Below are 15749 nucleotides of genomic sequence, written 5' to 3'. Positions count from 1 at the left end.
TTATTAGCCCCATTTGATTTTGAAATTCATTATAAAAATGGGACAGATAATAGTCTCCCTGATTTTCTAACAATAGAATATTTGAATTCATAATTCTAACCCATCTTATTTGGCAGGATGAGGCCATCATTTAACCCCAACTCTAATATAGGATGGGGAAGAGGAACAACAGCAAAAGGAACAGCTCGTGGAACAGTTCTTGCTCAAATGGGTAATCAAAGCCTAATAGCTGCCAATATTGCAGAATCATCTTCCTGTAATACTAAGGAAGAAATGACCTATCAAGAATATTGAGATTATATTAAAGCCAAAAAACAAAGGGATAATATGCGCCCATCATACTTTGGTGTTCTTGCATAGTTGATGATCATTAGGACACCGATTCATATGAACAAAATATTCATTGAGAGTTAATAATTCTCATAGAAAATGATGATCTCCAATGGAGAAATGAACCTTGGCAAATAATGCAGAGGTATTTTGACCAATTTTCATATGCTACAGTTACTTATAAATACCATATGAATTTTGAAATGATCCTTTCATCTCTAAGATCAGCTGAATTTCAACATTTTTATCCTGCTACTAGCAAAAAGGTTTATAACTTTTCAAAAATTATTATTAAAAAGATTTTTTCTCCAAATGAATGGGGACTTAGTACTTTAAAAGAAAAAGATTATATTCATCCTGAACAAAAGGTTACAGTTAAATTTAATTACTGGGATTATGTTGAAGCTTTTAATAAAGTATTTTTATAGGAAAATCCTAATAAAAAGCATTTTTGGTTTATAAAGGTGTGTGCCAATGTTTATAAACAAGGCATCCCTAATTGTTTTTGTCAATGGTGGATTAATTATGGTCCAACCACAAAAATTTTACCAGAACCATTCAAAAGTTTATATACTGAATGGGTTGAAGTCTCTCCAAAATTATAGATTTGAAAACTAATAATGTTTTCTTTGAAGGAATTGCTAATATGTATTTCTTCATTGAATTTTCTATTCCATGGATAATGAAATGGTCGCGTTGAAATGGGTTATATCCCACAAAATATCCCTTGTCTTCACGGGATTTTTTATACAAAATTAAGGAGAAACTATTCAAAAATCAAATGATGGAACTATCCCGGACAAGATTTAATAAATCAGATTAAAACTACCATTGCACATTATAAGAACTCCATTAATTCTAAGACAAAAGAGATTCCAAGTCCCTTTGAGCATATTGCTCGAAAGTCAAATGAAGAAAAAAGAGATCATATCCAAAGAAGAAATGATTGCTCTTTATATGGAGAAATTAAATCTAATTTATCTAAAAATCTTGGAGTATGATATCTCTCAAATTTTACCGATACATATCAATGGCATCGTTGGTCATACCACCGGACAATGAAGAAAATGAAGAAGAAGACGAAGATAATACTCAAGTCTTAGCAGGAGAATCTCAAAGTCCGTAAAATACGGAGGATTTTTCATAATTTGGCCCAATTCAACGTCGCCGGAGAAATCTTGGTCTCGCAAAAGACAAAGGCAAGACAAAAAAAGAGATAACGTGGACCCGCCACTAAATCGGCTTTTAATAAAAGGAATCGCTTTATAAAGCAACTTTAATTATTTGTATTGTAATAATTATGTTTTTTTTCTTTGTCGTCGCTTTCGGCCACTTTTACTTTTTACTTTTTCTTTTTCTTTGTCGGCCAAAGTTGTCGGCCATTTTTATTTTAATTTTGTTTTGTTTGCATGATCCGTTATATAAGGGTCATTCTGTAATCGAAGAAGACAAGTCTTGGATCCCCAAGCAAAAGCCTTCTCTCTCTCTTGTAAAAACCTCTCTCTCATAAATAAAAGTTTGTTTATATAAATTCCTCATCTAAGGTAATTTACTTTTCTTTTCTTTTAGTTAAATTAAATTTTCTTATTATCATCTTTAGCCTAAATGAAAGGCTAAACGCACCGTGTTGAACATACATCACACTAGACTATTGAGATCATGGTGAAAATGCTTTAATGCATCATGATCAAAGCCACCAAGGGTGGTGTTCAAGGTTAGGTAGAGAACAATCCGGGCGCGAATCGTTCATAACCAGGCGGTGGTCCTGTTGTTAGCTAGCTTAGCCGAGGATGACATTTTAGGGCGTTTGTTGGACTTGTTCGATTGAACAAAGCCATCGCCAGGGTTAGTAACCTATAAAAAACGCCTGTTACCTAGATGGCATCCGGCGCAATGCGATCCTGTTGTTTACATGGTATCTAGTAATAATAATAATAATAATAATAGAATAATCAACAACAACAATCATGAATTTTAAAATCGTAAAAAAACTATTAAAATAGTAAGAAAGAGGAATATGATACTCCTCAAGAACTTGATCTGCTTAATAAGTACACAATTCCTAAGATAAAACCCAGATTAATATATCAGATGGGTACCTTTGAGAAATTAGGTCTCAAACAAGTGGTAAAAACCACTGAAGAAACGATAACTGTAGATAACGATCATGCTACTTTTAGGTTATTATCTGATAGCGATCTTTCTCTTTATAGGGTAACCCATAAATTTATGCATATTGGATTAGTTCAGGTTGCATTTAAACCTTTAATCTTAAGAGGTTTACCAGAAAGATTCATAACAGCTTTAAGAGATGGAAGAAATAGAAACTGGAAGAAATCCCTCATAGGAACAGTTCAAACAAGTTTGGCATATGGTCCAGTTTATTTCAATGCTTATCCTAACTTACAGGTATCTTTACAAGATGACAACTCTTTAGATGCTTTAATATTAAGTATCAAGTTACATGGTTATGATTATATGCCAGGTACAGAGGTAATATGCATCTGTTATAGAATATATTATAAACCTTTGTATACTATGAATCCTATGTGTAAAATCATGAATTTCAAAAATGAAACTATTTTAATAGAAACTAATTTTGGTAAATCCAAAATTATGACTTGAAGACCTATCAAATGGGATGAAATAGATTTTCCCAAAGAGTGGGTCATTGAAGGAGCAACACCTCCTCAAAATATTTTTACTGAAATATCATAAATTGAAGAGATCCCAGATGGGACAAGAAATTAAGATTTCATGAATTTGCACCTCTTTTAGAAGATAATGAACATAATAGTGTTCGATCTAGCCTATCTAGATCTATTTCTTCTTGTCGATCTTATATATCTCCTGTTGATTATATTGTGCAGTCGCCATCCAGAGCATCTACTTCTCAAATGAGAGATACTGACTCTAATAGGATCAGTAATTTAAAGATTAACCAGGATAATATTGTAACTGGTATTAAAGACCCAGAATTAACTGAGTCAGACATGGATTTTCCAAGCATTTAATGGATCAAGTCCAGAACATTGATTTTAGTCGGGGATCACCCGCAAGATTACAAATCAGCAAAGAGTTTTATACTCCCAAATGGGAACCATTTAGAAAATGGTTTTTTGAAAATTTTAGAACTGAGGAAACAACGGTTTTCCAAGATGAATTTTATAAAGATCTTTCCAAAGCAAACAAGATAATATCATTTGTGCCTTGGTTTATGGCAAAATATCTTGCTAGTTATATTTCTGCTCTTGAAAGAGATTATAAATTGACTAATGGAGAAGTCGTTCATACTGTATTTCCTCCACAACAATCTTTTCAAATAGGCAAATCTAATAAAACTTTGCATTTCGCAGCTTTTTCAAAATTAATTGAAAGTGATAATTTGCCTGTCATGACTAAATATATCATGACTAAATATATTATATATATATATATATATATATATATATATATATATATATATATATATATATGAATATTTTGGGTGAACAAATATTTTCACTTCATGAAAAAGTTGATAAACTTTTAGCTTGTCTTAATAAGACTAGTACTTCTGATAAAGAAAAACAGAAGGAAGTTGTTGCTACTCCAAGCATACAGCCTCCTCCTGAGGTTCATGATTTTAAACTACAACCTTTATCAGAATTAGAAAAAAATTTAGATGAAAAATTCAAAGGTTTGAAAATCAGTCCTTTAATAGCAGAGGATGATAAATATTTGTCTGATATTGCTTACAAGGCTCATATAGCATTGAATATTAATAAAATTGGTGCATATTATGCTGATAAGCCTACCCAAAGGATGTATTATTATCCTCGCCCGACTCCTCAAGATGTTTTATTAGAGGAGCATAAACATGTTATTTCCAACAGTTATAATGGTAAAGAAATTTATGAATGGAATATTGACGGTTATAGTGACCGTCAAATTTATTGTATTATTCATAGAATGTTGATGTACAGCACCATCTGCAAAGTTTATAAAAACACTGAAAGGACTATTGCAGATATGATTATAGCTAGTTTCACTGGCCAATTAAAAGGTTGGTGGGATAATTATTTAACCCCAACACAGCGTCATTCAATCTTAACCGCTGTTAAACGAGAAGGGGAAAATGAAGCACCCGTTGCTAATGCAGTTTATACACTGGTTCTTATTGAACATTTTTCAGGAAGATGGACAGACAACAGTGAATCTATTCGTACCATGCTTCAAAACCTCAGATGTAAGACCCTAACCTCATTTAGGTGGTATAAAGATGTTTTTCTTTGCAGGGTTATGGAGTTACCAGAGAGTACTGACTCTCACTGGAAGTCCAAATTTATAGATGGACTCCCTCCTCTTTTTGCAGAAAGAGTTAGAAAAGCTCTTAGGAAAGGGGAAAGAAGCATTGATTATAATTCTTATACTTATGGTAAATTAATTGGTACTTGTATGCAGGAAGGATTAGCCTTGTGTAATGAAATTAGGCTCAATCAGCAAATCAAGCGCCATGGTCTTAACGAAAGACAACAATTAGGAGAGTTTTGTGGACAATTTGGTATGGATGTTCCACAATCTTCTAAGAAGCCTCATAGGCTTAAGAAGAAGCATAAAGACTTCCAATAATGAAAGGAGAAGCGCTCGCAGAAAAAAGCTAAGCGCAAAAAGACTTTCAAAGAAAGAAAGGATTTCATTAAATCCAAGAATCCAAAAGCCTGTTATAAGTGTGGGAGAGTAGGTCATTATTATAAGAATGGTAAGGTTAAGGAAAAGATTAAGTCCCTTAACATAGATGATGACCTTAGAGAGTCTTTATATAAGATTTTGTTAAATTCAAACCCAAAACCAGAGGATGATTCTGGAAAAGAAAGTGATAGTTCTTCTAACCCCTCTTCAAATGAAGATATAAGGGTATTAGACGAAGAGAGTTATATCTCAATCAGTTCAGATGATAAGTGTCAACCATGTCAAATAGGGCAACCTTGTGTCAAAACCAAGGAAGACGATGAGTTTTATAAACTTATTTCCCAGTTTAGTGAAACTACTCTTCATGTCTTAGGTGGTAATAACCTTGTCGACCTCCTTAAACATATTAAGGATCCAAATCTTAGGTCCCAGATCATAGACCAAATAGGTTCCAAACAGCACCTCCAAGAAGAACCAACTGCTGTAGAAATAAGAGAACCTACAAGACCTTATACTATGGCTGAAGTTAAAAAACTTCTTCAAGAACGCCGGAATATCATAAGTACACAGGCAACCACCTAAGATTTAGAACGAGCGGTTCATAACCTTAAGCAAGAAATTTCCACCCTTAGGAGACACCAAACCACTATAGATCAGAGGGTCTCGCAACTTGAGGGCAATGGAAAGCAAGTCATAGAAACACCAGTTTATAACACTATAGAAGACCTACTAGTTGATAACACCGCAGAAACTGTTGCTACGGAAGAAGAAGGAAGTAGTGGGAATCCTAGTTCCAATTTTTTAACAAAATTGGATATTATTACTTGTTTTAAATTTTTTATAAAAATTACTCTTTTAATTGATTACAATTTCAAAAAAGAATTTACTGCTCTAGTTGATAACGGAGCTAATCTAAGTTGTATTCAAGAAGGATTAATTCCTTCAAAATATTTTCAAAAAACTACTCATAGTTTACGGTCTGCTAGTGGCCAAAAAATGGGTATTACTTATAAATTACCCAAAGCTTATATTTGCCAAGACAAAGTTTGTATTCTTGAAAACTTTGTCTTTGGTAAAAAATATTTCAAATCAAGTTATTTTGGATACACCATTCATCCATAAATTATTACCTATTCAATGGATGAATGATAAAGGTCTTATTGGAACCTATGACGAAAAACCGGTCACATTCCAGTTTATAACTGAACCTTTTTCAAGAATTTTAAATGAAATAAAAGATCGTTTGATGAATAAACATCAACAAATTAATTTCCTGAAACAAGAAATTTACACCCTTCAAATTGAAGATATTTTACAAAATCCTAAATTACAGGAAAAAATTGAGTTTATAAAAAACCAATTTTCTTTACAAATTTGTAGTAATCATCCTAATGCTTTTTGGGATAAAAAAAGACACATTGTCACTCTTCCATATGAAGAATATTTTTCTGAAAATAATATTCCTACTAAAGCAAGACCATGTCAAATGAATTCCGAATATTTGAAATTATGCAAAAATGAGATTTCTTCTCTTTTACAAAAGGGTCTTATAAGATTTTCGAAATCTCCATGGTCATGCAATCGCTTTTTATGTTAATAAACATGCTGAATAGGAACGAGGAGTTCCACGATTGGTAATAAATTATAAACCTCTTAATAAAGTTTTAAAATGGATTCGATATCCCATTCCCAATAAAAAGGATTTATTGGATCGTCTCCACAATGCTATTATATTTTCTAAATTTGATTTAAGATCAGGTTATTTATCAAATCCAAATTATCGAAGCAGATAAATATAAAACTGCTTTTAATGTTCCAATTGGACAATTTGAATGGAATATTATGCCTTTTGGGCTGAAGAATGCCCCTTCAGAATTTCAAAAAATTATGAATGATATTTTTATGGATTATAGTAATTTTATCATTGTTTATATCGATGATATTTTAGTATTTTCAAAAACTATTGAAATGCACTTTAAACATCTTGATATATTCAAGAAAATCATTATTCAGAATGGTTTGGTTATATCTAAACCAAAAATGTCTCTTTTTCAAACAAAAGTCATATTTTTAGGTCATAATATTGAAAAAGGAAAAATTATTCATATCAAGAGAAGTATTTAATTTGCTTCTAAATTTCCTGATATTATTACTGATAAAACTCAACTTTCAAAGATTTCTTGGACGTTTAAATTATATTTCGTCATTCTATAAAGATTTAACAAAAGATACATCTATTTTATATGATAGATTGAAGAAAATTCCAAAACCTTGGACTGAGGCACATACGCAAGCAGTTCAAACAATTAAGGGGAAAGTTAATAATCTCCCTTGTCTTACTTTAGCCAATCCGAATTGGCAAAAAATTATTGAAACTGATGCCTCTGATATTGGCTATGGAGGAATACTTAAACAACTTTCTCCAAATGATAAACAAGAATATTTAGTCCAGTTCTATTCGGGCAAATGGAATAATAGTCAAAAGAAATATGCTACTGTAGCAAAAGAAATTCTTGCTATAGTTAAATGTGTTTTAAAGTTTCAAGGTGATTTATATAATCAAAAGTTTTTAATAGAAACTAATTGCCAAGCAGCTAAATTTATGTTTAATAAAGATTGCAAACATGACGTTTCTAAACAAATGTTTGCCAGATGGCAAGCTCTTTTAGCACCGTTTGATTTTGAAATACATTATAAAAAGGGAATAGATAATAGTCTCCCTGATTTTCTCCCTCGAAAATATTTAAGTTCATAACTGCCATTTTCTCATTTACAGGATGAGGCCCACACTATCACCCACCTCTAATAGAGGAAGGGGAAGAGGACAATAAGAAACGGGTAGAGGCACTGTTCTTGCCCAAATGGGTAACAAATGGCTAATAGCCGACAATATTGCAGAAACTTCTGGTAATACCCAGAAGCAAATCACTTATGCTGAATATCTTTCTTTCATAGAAGCACAGAAAAAAGGGGATAATATGCCTCCATCATATTCCAGTGCTCTCGTAGTTGATGATAATGAGGACACTGATTCATACGAAGAAAATATTCATCGAGAGTTAATAATTCTCCTTGAAAATGATGATCTCCAATGGAAAGATGAACCTTGGCAAATAATGCAAAGGTATTTTGATACAGCGTCATACGCTACTCCGACTTATAAATATCGGATGAATTATGAAATGATCCTTTCATATACAGGTCAGCTAAATTCCAGCATTTTTATCTTGCTAATAGCAAAAAGTTTATAACTTTTCAAAAATTATCATAAAAAAGATATTTTCTCCAAATGAATGGGGAATAAGTTCATTAAAGGACAGGGCCACCCAGAACAAAAGGTCCCAAGAAATTTAATTATTGGGATTATGTTGAAAGTTTTAATAAAGCTTTTCTATATGAAAATCCTAATAGGAAACACTCATGGTTTATAAAAATCATGGCCAATGTTTATAAACGGGCATTCCAAATTGGTTTCATCAATGGTGGATCTAGTATGGTCCAACCGTAAAATCTCTACCAGAACCCTTCAAAAGTTTATATACTGAATGGGTTGATATTTCTCCAAAAATTATATATTTGGAAAATAATATTACTTTCTCTGAAGAAATTTCTAATATGTATTTCTTCATTGAATTTTCTATCCCATGGATTATGAAATGGTCAGTTGAAGTGGGTTATACCCCACAAAATATGCCTTACTTAAACAGAATTTTTAATATAAAATTCTGGAAAAAATTGATTCAAAAATCAAAAGATGGAACTATCCCAGGACAAGATTTAATAAATCGATTAAAACTACCATTGCATTATAAGGACTCCATTAATTCAAGACAAAAAGAGATTTCTAGTCCCTTTGAGCACATTGCTCAAAAATTCAAATGAAGAAAGGAGTAATTCCCCCAGAGCAGCTGATAGCCACGTACATGGAGGAATTTAAATATAATTTAATGCAGCATCTTAATATGGAAACTATTTCTGATACATCCATAGCATCTGTCGGTCATACCACTGATAATGATGATTAAGAAGAAGACCATAAGACTCAAGTCTTAGCAGGAGAATCTCAAAGTCCAGATAATACCGAGAACTTTTCACAGTTCATGGCTCAATTCATTGGCTAGCCGGAAGAACCTTCCAGCTCTACAAAAGACAAGAGCAAGACACCAATGAAAGGATTGGTGGGACCCGCCACTAGGCGGCTACTTTAATAAAGGAGAATCTGCTTTTATAAAGCAGCTTTAATTATTTGTAATGTAATAATTATGTTTTTCCTTTCGGCCACTTTTACTTTTTCGGCAATTTTTACTTTTTACTTTTTACTTTTTGCTTTTCCTTTTATCTGGCCATAATGTTGTATAATGTTGTCGGCCATTTTCATTTTGTTGTTTAGTATGCTTGATCCGTTATATAAGAAGATCATTCTTCTTAGGAAGAGGCAGAAGTCTTGGATCCCCCAAGCAAAAGCCTTCTACCACTCCCCCTTGTAAAAAATCTTCTTTTAAATAAAAATTTGTTTATACAAATTCCTTCTCTGCTGAGCACAACCTTCATCCATAAGGTATAAATTTTATTTTTATTAAAATTTTAAATTTTATTAAGTCCATGTTTAGCCTTATAGGCTAAATACTCTGTTGAATTACGTCACACTAGACTACTGAGATCATGGTAATGATGCTTTAATGCATCATGATTAAAGCCAAAACATGGTGTTTAAGGTTAGGTAAAGAATAACCCAGGCGAACTGTTCATAACCAGCGGTGGTCCTGTTGTTGGCCCGCTTAGCCGAGGATGGCGTTTTGGGGCGTTTTTTGGACTTGTTCTGGTAGGAATAACCCCAACGTCAGGGTTAGTAACCTAGTAAAACTGTTGTTACCTAGATGACACCATGCGGCGGCGCGATCCTGCACGGTTTTAAATTCTTGATTATTATTATTATTATTATTATTATTATTATTATTGATTATTATTATTATTAATATTATTATTCTTGATTATTAATATTATTATTCTTGATTATTATTATTATTATTATTATTATTATTATTATTTATTATTATTATTATTATTATTATTATTATTATTATTATTATTATTATTATTATTATTATTATTATTATTATTATTATTATTATTATTGTTGTTGTTGTTGTTCTTGTTTTTTTTTTTAAAAAGCCGGTCGTGGGGTGTCCCCACCGACTATTTTTTTATTAATATCTCATAATTAAATAGTCTAACAAATAACTAATCTAAAACAAAAAGGAAACAAAAAGACTAGAAACAAAAGCAAAATAGGAAAGCACAACAATCAAATTGACGATCTCCTTTCTGCATCCATGGAGCTTTGCCGACTAAGATCAATGTAGCATTTGTCCTCTCTCTTCACTGATCGAAGGTATTGTTGTTTTTTCCTTCTTCCCTCGTCCTTCGTTCGTTGAATTGATTTCCTTTGTTCTTCAAATCTGAGAAGTTGATGGTAAAGATCTAGCTGGGATTCACACTTTTCCTTTCTAAATTGAAGATTTAGGAGATTTCTTCGTTGATTACTCAGAGGTATGTAGTGTCCCTCATCTCTTGCTTTTCGGTGTTGATGCTTTCCATACTCAATCGGTAATTTGTTGTGTTAGGTACATGATGCCTCCCATGCTTTGAGTTTATTCTGAAATCGATTCAAGATGTTCCCAAAGACATGTTTTTTCCTCCATTTCTTTCCTTTCCATCTCTGATTTGATGTTTTTTGCTTTTCTTCTTCTTCTTCTTCTTCTTCTTCTTCTTATTATTATTATTATTATTATTATTATTATTATTATTATTATTATTATTATTATTATTATTATTGTTGTTGTTGTTGTTATTGTTGTTGTTGTTGTTGTTGTTGTTATTGTTGTTGTTGCACAATTCAGCAGCCAAAAGGAAGAATCTTCCAGCACTGCCAAAGACAAAGGCAAGACCAAAAAGAAGTGATAAGGTGGACCCCGCCACAAAGAAGCAGCTTTTATAAAAGCATAGCTTTAATAAAGCAAAGTAATTTGTTTTATTTAATTATTGTACTTAAAGATAACTTTTTCTTTTTCTTTGACGGCCACCCTTATCTTTTCATTTTGTCATTTTGCTTTAGGATCTGTTATAAAAGGATCACATCTAATTGAGAAGAGGCAAGCTTTCATACAGTGCCTTCTCTCTCTTGTAAAAAATCTACTAAATAAAAGTTTGAAGTTTGCTACATTTCTCTCTCTTCTCTGGTCACAACACAACTTTATTAGGTAAATTTCTTTTCCTTTTATTTTGTTTCATTTTAAAAATCCTCTTGTATAATATTTAGCCTAAATGAAAGGCAAAACATCCCGTGTTGAACTATATCACACTAGACTACTACTTATTATGGTGAAATGCTTTAATTAGCAAGGATTCACCAAGGGTGGTGTTGAGGTCAGGCAGAGAATAACCCAGGCGGACTGTTCAAATTTAGGCGGTGATCCTGCTGTTTTGCCCGCTTAGCCGAGGTGGCGTGTGCTGTTTTTGGACTTGTTCTGATTGGACAAATCCATCTCTAGGGTTATTAACCTATAAAAGTTTCTCAGTAGCACCATCCCAAAGTGCGATCCTGTAGTTGATGGTATCAGCCACGGTACGAAAGTAGTAATAGGTGATATATGTTCAACACACATCTCCTAATGGATATCATTAGAAGAAAAATACAGTTAAAAATATTCAAAAAGAGGAATATGATATGCCTCAACACTTAGATTTACTTAATAAATGGACAATTCCTAAGATTCAGCCCAGATTAATATATCAAATGGGTACTTTTGAGAAATTAGGTCTCAAACAAGTGGTTAAAACCACTGAAGAAACAATTACAGTTGATAGTGACCATGCTACTTTTAGGTTATTATCTGAAAGTGATTTAGCTCCTTATAAGGAAATCCATAGATTTATGAATATTGGGTTAGTACAAGTTGCATTTAAACCACTTACATTAAGAGGTTTATCGGAAAGCTTTATTGCAGCTTTAAGAGATGGTAGAAATCGAAATTGGAAAAAATCCCTTATAGGGACAGTTCAAAGCAGTTTGGCATATGGCCCTGTTTATTTCAATGCTTATCCTAATTTGCAGATATCTTTACAGGATGATAATTCCTTTGACGCTTTAATATTAAGTGTTAAATTACATGGTTATGATTACATGCCAGGTACCGAAGTTATATGTATCTGCTATAGAATATATTTTAAACCATTATATACTATGAATCCTATGTGTAAAATTATGGATTTCAAAAATGAAACTATTTTGATAGAAACTAATTTTGGTAAATCCAAAGTTGTTACTAGAAGACCTATCAAATGGGATGAAATTGATTTTCCCAAAGAGTGGGTCATAGAGGGAGCTGCACCTCCTCAAAATAATATAACTACTGAAATTTTTTAAATTAAGCAAGTCCCAGATTGGACCATTAAATTAAGATTTTATGAACCTCCATCTTTATTAGATAAAGCTGAAAGTTATAGTACTAGCAGTAGATCTAGACTAGCTAGATCAAATTCTTCATGTCATTCTTATATTTTGCCAGTTGATTATATTGTCAAGTCCCCATCTAGAGCTTCTACTTCTCAAATTAGAGAAACTGACACTAATAGAGTCAGTGGTCTTAAAATTGATCAGGATAGTATTGTTACTAGTATTCCAGACATAGAATTGGCTGCATCTGATATGGAATTTAAGATTTTTAATGGATCCAGATCAAAAAATTGATTTTAGTTGGGGATCACCCGCAAGACTGGAAATTTGCAAAGAATTTTATATGCCCAAATGGGAGCCATTTCGAAAATGGTTTTTTACAAGTTTTACTGATAGTGAAACAACAAGTTTCCAAAATGAATTTTATAGAGATCTTTCTCAGATTAACCAAATTATATTTTTTGTCCCTTGGTTTATACACAAATATGTTGATAATTATATTTCTATTTTGGAGCGCAAGTATGAACTGACTACTGGAGAAGTCGTTAGTGCAGTATTTCCTCCACAACAATCTTTTCAAATTAGTAAAGATGATAAGACTCTTCATTTTGCAGCATTTTCAAAATTATTTGAAAATGATACTTTACAAGTAACCGTTAAGCATCTTAATAATATGCTTAAACAAAGAAAACTATGCTAATATTTACATAACTATATTGGGTGAACAAATTCTTTCACTACATGATAGAATTGATAAACTATTTTCTCAAATAGAGACATTACAAAGTTCCACCCTTAATAAAGGGAAAAAACAGGAAGTTGTTGCTACTCCAAGTATACAACCTCCACCTGAAATCAAAGATTTTAAATTAAAACCTTTTTCAGAATTGGAGCAATTGCTTGATGAAAAATTCTTTTTTTTTTTTTTTTTTTTTGGTAACTATTTATATTCATTACCAAGTGTAACTGTACAGCACAAAGAAAATTTCAAACCTAGCTAACAGACATGTCCTATCGCCAGTTTTTCAACCACATTCACTCTACCTACCAACTACTTAGTCTTCTCTACTTACCTACTACATAATGCACAGGGCTCATCATACCTACTATCACCTAATCACCTATGGATAGTGATTCATTGCTTCTATCCTACTTCTCAGCTTCACATCATGGTATCCTCTATAACATGCTTCCTGTATTATCACCTTGACTATAGACTCGACTGGTCTGATTTTTTGTTGGAAGATCCTTCTGTTTCTCTCCAACCATATGTGGTAGACTGTATACACCAGTGTCATTCTTGCTATAGCAGCTTCAGGTCTCCTTCCTTTCATGTGGTGGCAGGCCCACTCTAGTTCATGCTCCCAGTCCATGCTACTCCTTTGTATCCCTTGCCACTGCAGTATTTTGTTCCATACACTTGATGACCAGTCGCATTTAAACCATAGGTGGTTTATGTCTTCATTTTCTCTAGTACACAGTGGGCAGGTTTGCTCATCAATGATGCCCCATTTTAGGAGTTTGTCCTTGGTATGTAATCTTTGGTGAGCAGCTAATGTAAATATAAATGTTCATTTCGGGCACCCCTGGTTTCCACAACTCACATGTTTCCAAGGAACTTTTTGAAACACACCTCTCAGCTTTTGGTACATGGTTTTTATGGAGTACTTTTTCATAATGATTAACTCTGTGATACTTATCCCGACCTCCATAATGAACTGTTTGGCCTTTTATCTTTTCATTTTGTCATTTTGCTTTAGGATTTCATATTGAGAAGAGGCAAGCTTAACTCTCTCTCTCTTGTAAAAAATCTACTAAATAAAAGTTTGAAGTTTGCTACGTCTCTCTCTTCTCTGGTCACAACACAACTTTATTAGGTAAATTTCTTTTCCTTTTATTTTGTTTCATTTTAAAAATTCTCTTGTATAATATTTAGCCTAAATGAAAGGCTAAACATCTTGTGTTGAACTATATCACACTAGACTACTACTTATTATGGTGAAAATGCTTTAATTAGCAAGGATTCGCCAAGGGTGATGTTGAGGTCAGGCAGAGAATAACCCAGGCGGACTGTTCAAATTTAGGCGGTGGTCCTATTGTTTTGCCCGCTTAGCCGAGGTGGCATTTAGGGCTGTTTTTGGACTTGTTATGAGATTGGACAAACCCATCGCCGGGGTTATTAACCTATAAAAGTTCCTCAGTAGCGCCATCCCAAAGTGCTATCATAATTATTATTATTATTATTATTATTATTATTATTATTATTATTATTATTATTATTATTATTATTATTATTATTGTAAATATCATCTGCTGATCTTGAAATACATTTCCTAGGCACGTTCTGCGTAAGTGTGCTAATGGAGATGTCTCACTGAGATCATACTTTTTTGGATTGTATTTGGAACGTATAGATGACCGTAGATTGTGTTGTGGAGCTCCCTGGTAACAACTTCCAACTCCCTATTTCTCATCTGCATTCAGTCTTAAGATCCACGAAAGTAATAAGTTCTTGCATGTATAGTATGGTAAAACCAATAGTTTAAAATGTTTACCACTTAATGCTATGCTAATAGAATAATAAAAGAGACTTATTCCCTAAATTACTACTCTTTGTCCCATAAAACTGAAATACGAATGAGATACACAATGCCATCATTGAAAGCAATGAAAACAATCTCCTGTTTACTTTGTGTTAGTTTGGATAATAGGAGAAGAGGATGGCATCTACTATCTGAGGACTTCTTCTTAGTGCAAGGCAAGGACTGACTTGGTGGCATCTTGAAAAGATACAATTTGTCTAGGCAGAGAGGATGCATAAGCACAGAGGTGGAAGCAAGTCAACTGTGATGTTGCAAATGCTAAACGTTCACATGGTGGATATTTCATAATCTTTTCGATATGTTATACAACTTTATTTCTTAAGGCATGTATGGTTGTGAACATTAAATTAATGACACCGTACATTGGTGGCATCTGAAAAGATTCTTCGTAACAAACTTTTTTGGAAATCTTATAGCTTGATATAAATAACATAAATAATTATGTAGGGAAGAGGCCGTGCTGTGAAGCAAGTCAACTGAGGATGTTGCAAATACACTTCTTTAAATTTCCCTTCATATTTAAAACGCTTAAATTTCATAATCTTTTCGGCATGATAAAATTTTAAAAAAAAAAAAAAATTCGCAAGGCAGTTTAAATTTTTAACCTTTTATTATGCTCTTACTATTATTATGGCATACTTTATTCTTCACATGTTATGAACTTTTAATAACAAGATCGAACTTTTAAA

The 15749-nt window shown here is 32.6% G+C and overlaps 1 long non-coding RNA gene across 1 annotated transcript; it reads left to right on the top strand.

Moving 5' to 3' along the window:
• The first annotated feature begins 14249 nt into the window (after positions 1-14249).
• Positions 14250-14894, top strand: LOC132062517 (uncharacterized). The gene is made up of 2 exons (XR_009416199.1): positions 14250-14334; positions 14795-14894. It is a non-coding gene; the product is annotated as an uncharacterized LOC132062517 (long non-coding RNA).
• Positions 14895-15749: the final 855 nt, after the last annotated feature.

Source organism: Lycium ferocissimum, chromosome 7 (assembly GCF_029784015.1).
Source record: "Lycium ferocissimum isolate CSIRO_LF1 chromosome 7, AGI_CSIRO_Lferr_CH_V1, whole genome shotgun sequence".
NCBI lineage: Eukaryota > Viridiplantae > Streptophyta > Magnoliopsida > Solanales > Solanaceae > Lycium > Lycium ferocissimum.
This window is presented reverse-complemented; position numbering and strand designations above follow the sequence as displayed.